Source organism: Chanodichthys erythropterus, chromosome 1, assembly GCF_024489055.1.
Source record: "Chanodichthys erythropterus isolate Z2021 chromosome 1, ASM2448905v1, whole genome shotgun sequence".
Taxonomy (NCBI): domain Eukaryota; kingdom Metazoa; phylum Chordata; class Actinopteri; order Cypriniformes; family Xenocyprididae; genus Chanodichthys; species Chanodichthys erythropterus.
In genome coordinates this window covers 7,003,381-7,016,305 of record NC_090221.1, presented here as the reverse complement: position 1 = coordinate 7,016,305, position 12,925 = coordinate 7,003,381, and the positions used below count along the sequence as shown (strand labels likewise).

General features: G+C 38.2%; 1 protein-coding gene across 1 annotated transcript in view; it reads right to left on the bottom strand.

The window, feature by feature from the left end:
• The window catches only part of tenm2a (teneurin transmembrane protein 2a), a 383,777-nt gene extending 371,472 nt beyond the window's left edge, over positions 1–12,305 (bottom strand). The window contains exon 1 of the mRNA XM_067385867.1: positions 12,284–12,305. The gene's annotated coding sequence lies outside the window, so the exon portion shown is untranslated. The remainder of the gene's footprint in view (positions 1–12,283) is intronic.
• Between the last annotated feature and the right edge of the window lie 620 nt (positions 12,306–12,925).

The window sequence follows — 12,925 nt, the reverse complement described above, 5'->3', positions numbered from 1 at the left end:
GGAGTGAAAAAAGAGAGCTGAAAAGAGAGAAATGCTACAGTCAGAATATGATACTAGTCATACTATATGTGACTTGATTTTCCAAACATCTCCTTAACATCTTCTTGACAACTTATTTAAAGTATGGTTTAAACTGCAAAAGAACAATTTGAGAATTAATTTCTTAGTCTTGTTTTCCATTTTTCTTTCTTTAAATCAAAACAATAATGAATCAAAAAAGCTTTAAACTTTAAACTCTTCTTTAAAAAATTATGAAACAAAAATCTAAATCAAATCTATGAGCAAATATTTGATTAATTGACCTTTCGCAGGGAGTTTGATTGACAAGCGATCTAACCAATCAGAACGCCGCATCCGCCATTTTGTCCGACAAAGCAGCCAGTAGTTAAAAGATTAACCTCGGTGGAGTTAAACTTGAAAAATGGTGTGTATTGACGTCTTTCCACGTTTGAAACAACATTCATTCTCATGTTCATGGACTAATAGCAAGAGATGATCGGTTTTTACGAGCGGTTGAGCTGAGGATCTACAGCAATCTGTCACGACCATGGTCACGACACATTAAAGAGCAAAAAAAATTGTATTGTTTGAATTTTTTTAATAACTACACGGTTTGAAAGCTGAGACTTTGTTTAATATCATAAGTAACCTGCTCTGTCTTGTCTGTCGATGTGTGGTCAGTGTCCTCTTTGTTCCGCGATGTATTTTTCACTGCGTGTGGAGTGACAGCGCCACGGCTTGTCGGACAAAGCAACAGTAACTAAGGGGGGCGGGGCTCGGTGAAAGGCTAATTGTTTAAATATTATTACTAGACAAAAATATCGAAACAACAAAATAGTGATTGAGAAAATTAATACTGTATATTTGTCACTTGTCTAGTTCACCAGAGCCCTGATCAACCACACCTGTTTTTCATTTGGACCAATCAAGGACTATCTACCAATTGTTTCACACACCATCAGTGTACCTCCATGTTTAGGCCCTGTCCACACAAACACGGGTATTTTCAAAGCCACAGCTTTTTCTATGCGGCTGGTTGTCCACACACAAATGCAGTATCTGGTCACTGAAACCAAACATTTTTGAAGACTCCTGCCAGGGTGAAGATTACCAAAACTCTGGTTGCAGTGTTGTTGTGTAGCCAGTGAAACTGGAGATTTTGGCTTGTGAAATTGAAACTGGAACTGGTAATAACCTTTTTTCCAGGCTTTTGATTGGCCAACATGGGCTTATGGTTAGGGTTATATCACCACCTGGGGGGGTATTCCAGCAAGGTTAACTTACCGTCACATACCCTGAACCCTGATACCCTGAACTCTCGGTTGATTAAACCAAGCCTTGCTTACTCGAGGTATGCTGGTTCCAAAAAACACATCCGGGAGTAGGTTCAGCCAACCCAGAGTATGCTCCCGGGTAACACACAAGATATACAGATATATATATATATATATATATATATATATATATATATATATATATATATATATATATATATATATATATATATATATATATATAATATTGAATATATAACTGCAATTATATAAAAAAAATTTTAGTTACATTAATATAACTATATTAATTGTATAACACGCATCTCCAGAGCAGGTTATGTTCAGAGAGTAAGTTGCCATGGCTACTTACATACCCTGAAAGTTACCTCAGTTTTTGGAACCAAAAGTAGAGGTTATGCACTTACTCTTAAACCCAGGTATGTTACATAACCTGCTTTCTGGAATACCCCCGTTGGTTTGGGATGCTCCTGACCGCGTTTCATAGAATGTTTTTGCATTTTCATGTGGATGCAATTTTGTTTTAAAATGTAGGATGAAAAACTCTTATATATATATATATATATATATATATATATATATATATATATATATATATATATAAATATATATAAAAAAAAAAAAAAAAAAAAAAAAAAACTTTATAAAAATGCCCGTGTACACATAGACTACGACTCACAAGCTCTCTTTTGTTGTATTATTTATATGTGGATCTTCACTATCCACAAACTCTCACCTGTAAAAACTGGACATTCATTATTTAAGTTAAGTGTTATTCACATAATTTGTATTTCCCTGTTAATTAATCATCTGTATTCATTCATTTGTATTTGCTTAAATAAATCTCGCCTCTGAGTATGTGAGAAACTGCACAGTGGGCTGTGAGCAGTTCCATTCAAAACACAGCAAAATACTTCTTATCCCCAGTACAGTTAGATGGCCTCATGCACACAGAACATTTTCAAGTAATATAATTCTTATTTTGACAGAAAATCCATAAAAAAAAAAAAATCTTTGCAAAAGTGCAACTGTGGTATCTGTGGTAGAGTAACCAATGAAGTGGACATATGCAGCAGAGAGTCTGAAAGCCAGAGAAAAGAGAAGAGGATGACAGTTTGTGATGGAAAGCAAGAGGGCTGAGAGAGGGAGAAGCACACAACTGTCACTGGCATATCCCCTGGGTGAAGGGGTGGAAGGAGCTTGAGTTAAACATGTCTGACAAGCCAGATCAGAACCGCTGACACACGTCCAAAGCAAAACTCAGGACATGCACCAGACCGGCAGGCCTCCTAAACACACATACACACGTTAAATTTTGCTATCTTCATGAGGACTCTTCATAGACGTAACGATTTTTATGCTGTACAAACCATATATTCTATTCCCCTACACTAAACCTACCCATCACAGAAAACTTTCTGCATTTTTTCATTTTCAAATAAGCATCATTTTGTATGTTTATCAATCCATTTTGGCTGGCTGGCCCCCACAATGCAGGTGATCTCAGATTTTACTATCCTTGTAGGGACATTTAGTAAAACTTACACACACAAACACACACACACACAGAAAGATAACTCAGTGTGCCATTGTCTGCCTAAAATAAAGCGGTTCTCAATTCAAAATGAAACCCAAAACCTGAACTTTACTTAGATGGCAACAAGCAAAGATATTGCTTAAAGTTAAAGCAAATTCCTGAAGAGCGGGACAACACGAGTAGCTAAAAAACAATCACGACCCTAAGAGAGCCTTTTCACAAAGTGAAAGCAGACCCAAACCTGTCCCCATATATCTGTGCTTTTACCAGGAATCTCAAAAACAGGGGAAGGGGTGGGGTGGGCTTTAATTTTCTCACTTTGATTAAATGCTCTCTTTTTTGATGAAAGTTCGGCTTTAAATAAGAGGAAAAAGCAAATTGCCAAGGCTTGCTTTGTGTGGCTATTCCTTCGTCTTGTTGACCTTTACTTCAATCTGTTTGAACAGCTCTGTGGACACCGCGGGACCGAGTTCATTCAAGATGAGATTGCATACAACACTAACCAGAGCGGGCTAGTTTGGACAGAACGAGATCGAAACATTAGAGGGAAGATTGGTCTCGGGTTTAGAGAGAAGTTGTATGTTGTACAGCAATGTGTAACGGTTCTCAGCCAATTATAACTACCAATCCTCAGCATCAAGTTTCATCAACGTTTAGTCTTTGTTTATCTGTTGCACCAACGCAGACTTGAAAGTACATTGAAATTGATCATGACAAGACATTTTGAAAAAGATTATAAACAATGAGCAGGAACCTGAGATTGACTGTGTCAAATTACTGCTACTTTGAATTACAAAATCTCCATAAAACTTCAAAAAATTATCTGAAGTAATGTTAAAAAAACACTTGAGGGAAAATAAATGGCTTAGCTAGCCAAATCCTAGACAGCACTGCATTTTATTATGAATGAGAGTGAACATAATATGTAATTTTTAGCGCTATCACAGCCTCTCTTTTTGTTTAAACTCCGTTTGTTCGGTTGCCTTGTGAATAATTTAAGCTTTGAAATCTGTTCCGTATCTCTGACAAGCAGGTCTATTATAATTATGGGCCGCTACATTATTATGATTACCAATTGAGAGAAGAGAGAGAGAGAGACTGAGAGGGAGAGAGAAAGACTAGAGGAAGCGAGAGAGAAGCTACTTCCTGGGTAACCATCAGACGATATGCAAAATGAAAGAAATATTAGTTGAATTTCTCATTAAAGTCGGACGTCTATGCTCCAATCGGGAGACAATTTATTCATCTGACAATATGAAGAATGTAAGATGCATATCATCTGCAATAATGAGACTGAAGCACCCGGAACATCAGCACAATCAGAGAGAATAGCGAATCATTTAGTCAGGTTTGTTGGTGGGGATTAGAAAACCTTCGATCGTCATCTTTCTCCAAGTGATTTGATCTGCTTTCCAAATCATCTCTTGTGTCTCTAAGATTGGGATTTCAGATGAGGAATATCTTAATTTCATGTCTGACGAGGCTCGGGAGGTGTAGATTGGAACAGACAGTTCCCTCAGTGTGTCATTATGGCAGCAGAATTATATGCCAATTTCTAATATGACTGGCATCGGAACAAGCACAAGGCTTTCATGATGGATCTGAAAGACAGTACAGCTGAAAACAGAGTGTTTCAGGTGATCTTTTTGATATTGCAGATCCAGACAATCAATCTGTCTTATTTATGTCTTTTGATAAATATTTGGTAACACTTTACAGTAAGGTTCTATACATTAAAATTGAAGCAACAGATAACATGAACAATGAACAATACTTGTACAGCATTTATTAAAGTTCATGTTAGTTTCTACATGATACATTTTAACACTCCAAGTTGTATCAATGAACAAACTTGAATTAACAGTGAAATTATAAGTCGACTGTATTTAGTAGAAGCACCCTTTTGATCGAATACAGTCATGAGTCTTTTTGGGAAAGATGCAACAAGTTTTTCACACCTGGATTTGGGGATCTTCTGCCATTCCTCCTTGCAGATCCTCTCCAGTTCTGTCAGGTTGGATGGTAAATGTTGGTGGACAGCCATTTTTAGGTCTCTCCAGAGATGCTCAATTGGATTTAAGTCAGGGCTCTGGCTGGACCATTCAAGAACAGTTGTGAAGCCACTCCTTCGTTATTTTAGCTGTGTGCTTAGGGTCATTGTCTTGTTGGAAGGTAAACCTTCGGCCCAGTCTGAGGTCCTGAGCACTCTGGAGAAGGTTTTCATCCAGGATATCCCTGTACTTGGCTGCATTCATCTTTTCCTCAATTGCAACCAGTCGCACTTCAGTTGAGCCTGCAAGTTTGCGAGCTACGTCATTGCGGAAAACGGCACTACGTCACGAAAGTGCGGACTCAGAGGAAGACTGCGAGTGTTTAGGGTGCCATTTGGGATCCAGCCTTAGTCTTAAGCGGCTGTTGTTCACTCAGAAACACGTTAATGTGTTGAAAAAACAAGACACGGGCAGTAGAATGGGAAAAAAGCAAAGCGTTATTAAATGCAAGTTTTTTTTTTAACTTGACCAACGCGTTTTTAGAATGTCGTTTCATGGGTGAAACACTGCAAGGCTGGATCCCAAATGGCATCCTAAAACCTCACAGTCTTCCTCCGAGTCCGCACTTTCATGGCGTAATGCCGCTTTGACTGCTGGGTAAAGTCCTCTGCATAGTTCGCATTGAGGGAACATGCCGGCCGCAAAGGGGGCGCTCGCGAGCACCCTTCTGAAATCGAAAATGATGAACACCTATGGTCTCGCGGACACGTGCACGTGGCAGTCATTGTAAGTCCACAAGACTGAAAGTGCTATGAAGTGTGCCATTTGGGATTCAGCCCAAAACACATGAGTGCAACAGCCAAACATGTTCACCAAACATAAAAACAATAGGAAAAATAGCACAATGGAATGCAAAAACCTGTAAAGAGCTACTACGGTATGTCTAATATTTCATGTTTGCATGATGGTGACAGGCTGAAAGCTGCTGTTATTTTCTGTTTTTACAAAACATTTGCTGTTAATAATAGCTAGGTGATTTTGTTTTGGAACCATCAGAAAACTTTAACTCGATTTTTCTCAGAATTTACTTTGCTGACTCTATCGATTTCAAACAGGTGTAGCTCAGTCATTTTTTGTCGGATTCCAACAAATCATACATCATTTTGAAGGTTTTTTTTTTTTTTAATAATTTGCTCATTGTGACTTATTTTGCCAGCACAGGTCACAAATGTTAACCTTGGTATATGTCAAGACGTGACTGAATGTGAACTAATCAAAAAAGCCTACTGATAATTGGGTGCTTCAGAAGGGCCACAATCCACCACAAACTTGCATTCTAGTACATAATGCGCACTGTTCATAATCTGATTGAATCCTGATGGATAAAATCAAGGCTCTCCATACATTTATTCTTGTTGAACATCCTGTTTCACCCAGAAATACATCACAATACTGAATTAAAATGGGTTGTGAATGCTATTTCATGTTAACTTTAATTAGAGGATATTGGAGGAGCACCTCAACTGTGAAGAGCTGGGGGACACTAAACACGGTGTGAATGAAGTCCAATCACTGAGATCAATAGAAGCTAATTACACTGAAGATTAGTCCTCTGTGCTCCTGTTTTATAGTCAAAAACTCTGCAAAAAACAAACAGGCACACTCAGCTACATCTCCATTTCTGACATACTGTATCTCATGCAGTCAGAGATCGACCTCTCCTCCTCGCTCACTTTCCAAAAACATCCTACGAGAACCAAATATAACTTTTTTCCTTCATTCCTCCACCCATCCAAACATTCTTTCTGCCTGCCTCTGCAGGCTGTGTTTTATTCAGTTGTTTCGCTGACCTCAACAGAATCTACAATAACAAAGCATCTAAATGTCAGATGTTTGTATAAACAGCTGCTCTAACTACAGTCGGCCGAGCTGCACTTTATTACAGGTGTTACAGTGTGATATATCAGACATGACAAGGTTTTTTATTTTCTTTTTAGCAGTTTGGATAGATATTGAATAGTGGGTGCCCCAAACTTTAATCTAAACAAAGGCAGTTAAGGGCAAGTACCCAGGGGAACAACAGTGACATTTGGAGATGGATGGGAATTGAAGTGACCTCAGAGCACACTACATATGAGAAAGGAAGACGGACATTTGAAGAGGAGCAGACCTGTTCTGGAAGAGTCCATGGTCGGGGTTTCAGACAGCTTTTGGGGGAAATGTCGGGACAGATTAGGTCAGCAAGGGGCAGATGGTGATGTGGTGATATAACCTGTGCAAGCTTGTTGGTGCTCATACAAACGGAATTCACATTTCAACGACATCTGCATTTAGACACAGTCTGAGATTTACCACGTTAAATTGCACACCGTCTTTTTTTCTTTCGATTGTCAAACACAGAGGTGATTTAAAAAAAAAAAGCACACAGAGGGAAACATATTCTTCCCAGGTTGTTAGCTTGCTATCACCTGTATCTGCAGACACACATCTAAAAAGGAAGTTCAAGTGTGAAGAATTAGATTTGCATTGTAGTTATCGAAAGGTGTAAATTATGCGATACAAATCTTATTCATCTCTAACAAGCTCTTGTCCTTAGATTCACATCATGGTTCATCAGAGTATTTATTTTGTGCCTGATTTCCTGCACAGCCTCTTCGGAGACTTGTTATAACTTAAATATATTGTTTTGGCAGCCAAGTAGAAACCAGGTATAAACTAGCTATGAAGGTCTGTGCTGTCATGAAATAAAAAAGCCACAGGTCAGAGCAGAGAATCTTTAGACTGTAGCTTCTTCCCAGCACCAGTCTCAATGATTCAGGCCAGATATTCCTTGGCCAGATCCTCGCAAACACATCCTGCTCCTCATCGCGCCTACTAGGCGGCTACCAGAGGCAGACTGCTAGGTTGGAAAGTGTGATGAAGCTCCGTCTGAATGAACTCACTGCTAAAAGGTCAAGTCAAAAAAGAGGGAAAGACAGTATAAGGAACTAGTTTGCTAGTGAAAAAAGTTTCTATGTAAGGAGTCCCTGTGTAAAAGTTTAGAAGTATGAACTCAGAAACTTGAAGTCTGGGGAAAACAATACATTAATTTATTAGTGGTGCTTGCTAAGGTTGGATGTGAACAAACCCATAAAGTATTCAACTATGGGATGTACAACTTGTCTTACAAATTTGAGCTACGGACATGAATGAAACGGTATGGCCTGCGGGCGAGGTGTGCTGTTACTTTTCTAATCAATCAGACTAACGGTTTTTACTTTTCAGACAATAAAATGGGTGGAAAATGCCTTAAGCCGCGGTCACACAAGAATTTGAAAGTGCAAAATTTCATTGGATGTGGCAACGATTGTGATATGAAGTCACGGTCTGCAGCGTCTTTTTTTATATAAACATGAATTTAACATATATAGTAATACGTTCACAATGTAAAAAAAATATATATAACCTACTCAAATTCATTGCAAAAATATAATTTTTTTAATGCAGTGACGAATTGATGTTGTGACGAATTGTTCTTCTACTGGTTGCACGTCTTCACGTGATGCGAATTCACAGGTCAGAGTTCACCAAACTTGAACTTTGGAATACAATGAAATGCAAAACTTTTCGTATGTGATCACGTGTCAAACTGCCAAACTGCTGAAATCACATGACTATAGCACTCCATGTTTTGAAATCACCCATCACTAGATATTGTTGACAAGTCATTATTTTGTTTTTTTTGGTGCACAAAAAGTATTCTCGTCACTTTATAATATAAGGTAGAACCATTGTACTCACATGAACTGTTTTAAATACGTTTTTAGTACTTTTCTGGGCACTGAAATGAACTTGCTGGCAATAGAGGCCTCACTGAGCCATCGGATTTCATCAAAATATCTTAATTTGTGTTTCAAAGATGAACAAAGGTCTTATGGGTGTGGAACGACATGAGGGTGAGTAATAAATGACATAATTTTTATTTTGGGGTGAACTAACCCTTTAAATGTAGTGTAAAGAAGGCCATAGTGACTTACAGACCATAGAGGGCTTTTTTGATGAGGGTTAGCAAGTATCCACATAGTGTACATCACAATACTGGTAAAGTTGTCAGGCCTACTCTAAGATCGTAATAGCAATACAATAATATTTTAATAATAATACAATAATAATATTTTACAAAAGCAAACGAAAAATGTAGTTTTTTAGGTTAAGCTTCCTAAACCTGAGACCGGATTCAATCCTACATCCTTACAGGGCCTCCCCGCTGTCACAGACGTCACAAGCGCGCCCACTACTGCTGTTCCTCGTTGCCGACACGCTGACATTTTTAATGCATGAAAATGAGAGCTCAGTTACAAGTGGATGTGTTTGATTAAGTGACCCACATCATGGGTCCGCTCGACCATCAAGAACTTCCTCCACTGGTACTTCTCATATACAGTACGACTCTATTCTTGAGATGCTTTTAAAGTAATCAAGTTTGAAGAAAGAATCCAAAACAAGACCACTCCATCCACTCCGGAAACTGGACAATGCTCACGCCGCACATGATCTCCATGGAAACAGAGAGGAAGAGTAGGACACTGCAAGTGGCCTTCTCCTCCCTCTCCGCTTTCATGTGGAAATGTATCCCACTGTTTGAGAGCAGAATGAGATGGAGGGAGGAAGCCACAAGAATGAGGCTAAAGAGAGAGATGAGGAGAGGGAAAAGAAATGGAGAAGGAGATGGCCCCTTCACTAGCAGGATGTCTTGCAAGTGGCCCTGAGTGCTCCTACTGTTTCCTGAAGAGCTCCAGGAATAGTCGTCCTTTCCGCTGATCCTCTGTGACAGCTGTGCCACAAGGGTTTTGTTTGTTTGTCTATCGGAGTTCATTTTCAGAAGTAATTTCTTCATAGTGGAGAAGAGGTTAAAAAACAAGTCTTAGTCTCTCTGAGATGTTTATACTTTATGATGTTTGCAAGCAAGATTTTTTTTTTCTCCAAAATGTGATTTGTAATGATCTGTAGATGTCTGCAATGAAAGAGGATGCATTGCTAAAATGATTCAAATGACAGCATAACAAGACCATCCTTTGAGCGTCTAAGAATACATTTTAAATTTTTGACGTGCAATATTTTCATGCCAGGTAAGGGCTTTTAAAAGTATATGCATCACACAAACACGCACACATACTGACAACATTGTGTTTGGCAGAGAGCGGAGTAGGTGTCTGATTTCAGCTAGTGTTTCAGTCCGCCGCGGGATATCTTTACTGTCAATGTGATTGTGTATAGTGTGTGATACTTGAAGCTGTGCTAGCGTGTGTCAGAGAGATGCCCTCACCCACAGCCCTGATTTCAGGTCAACTCAGAGAAGAGGAGGATGGGATGTAATAGAGCACAAGATGTGGGGCAGGTGAGACAGTGATTTTCTGATGCCAGTCTGTGTTTAACAGAGCTGCTATATCAGACTGAATACAAACATTCGTACTTCAATAGAAACAAGCACCTGTGAAATGAAACTGATGCTGACTGATACTGGGATTTAAACATCTGTGTGACTTCTGCATCGTCATTAATGAATCACTCAATCCAAATGCAAAAATGTCAGTGCGTGTGGGGGAAAAGGTGAGAGATTTAACAATAAGTAATTGTCGACAGTTTTTAAAAGTTTGCGCTACCGCTGTGATTAAATGAAACATAATTTATTTTAATATAAGTTATGATTAAAAAATCTAATTCACTGATCTTTAGAATTAAAAGAGTTCACTGCACTGTGAAAAAAATGACTGTAAAAATAGAAAAAAAGAGAGAAAAACTTATGAGATTGAAAATAATCATGCAAACAACACTGTTTTTACCCACCCAAATGATGCGGTTCAATTTGTCTCTTTTGTGTTTTATTTAAACCTTTTGTGACCTAAGTTGTTGGGAGCTGCAAGAAACATGGGAGTCTGTCTTAAATTTTTCATAACACAATCATATGATTATCATCTGCACAAATCCTACACCAGCCAACTTTTCTTCATGATGTACTACACATACTCTACAAATTATGTCTTCACATCTGCTCAGTTTGCAGCATGTTGTCAAGGAAACCAGCACAGGTAAAATTAGAAAAGCTATTTTACAAAATTAAAAAGAAAAAAAGAAAAAAAAATCATAACCATGATCATTTCAAAAGAAATTCACTAAACTCCTGTACTCGTGACCTTGAACATGATTTAGAAAATTTAAGAGCAAATTACACATTTAGCATTTATATTCTAAAGGGTGTTTTTTTTTTTTTTTTTGGTTGCCATGATTTGGCCGACATGCGCATTTCAGTGTGTTTCTGCATGAGTATTTACTGCTCTTTCTTGAATTTTTCAGAAAAAGACAGACACTCCATTCTCACACACATTCATAATTTAGCCAGAGCCTCTGGCAGCCACAGGCAACATGCCTCTAGTTGTTACAGACATGCACAGCTCCACAGCGCGCATTCACACAGCATATTTCAGCAAACATAAACTCCAGCTCACATACAAACATAATTTCAGTGCTTTATTTATCTTGTGTCTCTCTATATATTGTAAGTTTGTATGTACTCTATCTATCTATCTATCTATCTATCTATCTATCTATCTATCTATCTATCTATCTATCTATCTATCTATCTATCTATCTATCTATCTATCTATCTATCTATCTATCTATCTATCTATCTATCTATCTATCTATCTATCAGATTATTTTCAATGCATGCTTTTGGTGAAAAGTAAAGCTGGGTTAGATTTTTTCTATATTTTACAGATGGCCTCACATTCTTCAGTATAAAATAGAGTCCATAGTTGACTTTATGATATCCAAGAAGCAGCAAAACACCTCCAAACCACAACACACCCACCATCATCGTGCTTCAGAGTTCTGTTCCTGTTCTTCATGTAGGTGTTGGACGGCAAACTCCAATCTTACCTTAATATTCTTTGTTGAGAGCAGAGCTTTCTTTCTTGTTTAGCTCTAATGTAGTGCAGATTTGTCTCTTTATAATGGTTAGCTGGTGCACATTCACAGTGAATGTTCCTAAAGCTGCTTTTAGATCCAATGATGACATCTTGGTGTTCTTGAAGCACCTTGAACTCTGTACGTTGGGTGAATTTGGTGGAATGGCCCACCCTGGGGAGACTGGCTGATTCTAAAGCACTTGATGCAGTGATCAATGCAGGGTTGTTACAATTTCTTCCACATAAGATTTGTTTCTTATCTGTACAATTCACTATGAAATGTATGAAGACATGGTGATGGAAACATATTAGATGGGAGGAAAAAAATATTTTCAATGCTTCAATTCCCCCGAGAAAGTTTGCACAAATGCATTTTGGTGTGCAACAGCACTGTATCAATCTATTGATCATGATCATTTTATTTAAATATTGAGGCATAAAATCAACTGCTTAATTACAATATTTATGTTTTTAAGTGTTTTACAAAATTAATGAACAGAAGTATGAATTACTCACCAGTTTACAGGTGCAGTGTTGCAGTGCAGGTCTAATTGAGTCTTTAATGAGTTGGCATGTGTGGCAGCTTCTGCTGCATTCTCACATCTTTCTGAAACTTCAGCATGACCTGAGAATCAAACATGGAAAACATATACAAAAATAAATCACATTTAATTCAGTGTGAACGTAATACACATATGATAAAATAAACATTCAGTTCATGGAAAGTGTGACTTGTGTTGGGTTAATGGTCATCATGATATTGCCAAGTAAGACCTTGCTCCTTGATCGACATATTTTGTTGGTCCTGGAGCAAAAATTTCTCCTGTCCTGTCTGAAAATTTAGTCCTAACCCTAATGGTTAGATAGTCAAACTAGTTTGATTCTCAGTACCGACAGGAAATGACTGAGGTGCCCTTGAGCAAGGCACCTAACCCCCAATCACTCCCAGGGCGCCCCAGCAAAAAAAAAAAAAAACAATGCCTGCCAACTGTCCACGGTTTGCAGTGTGTGCGTGTTCATTACTCCTAATTTGTGTGCACTAACTTGGATGGGTTAAATGCAGAGGACAAATTCCGAGTATGGGTTACCTAACCCTACCCATAAATTATCCGTAAGAGGTAAATGATATGTGAATAATACCAATGTTGAAGCACCTTA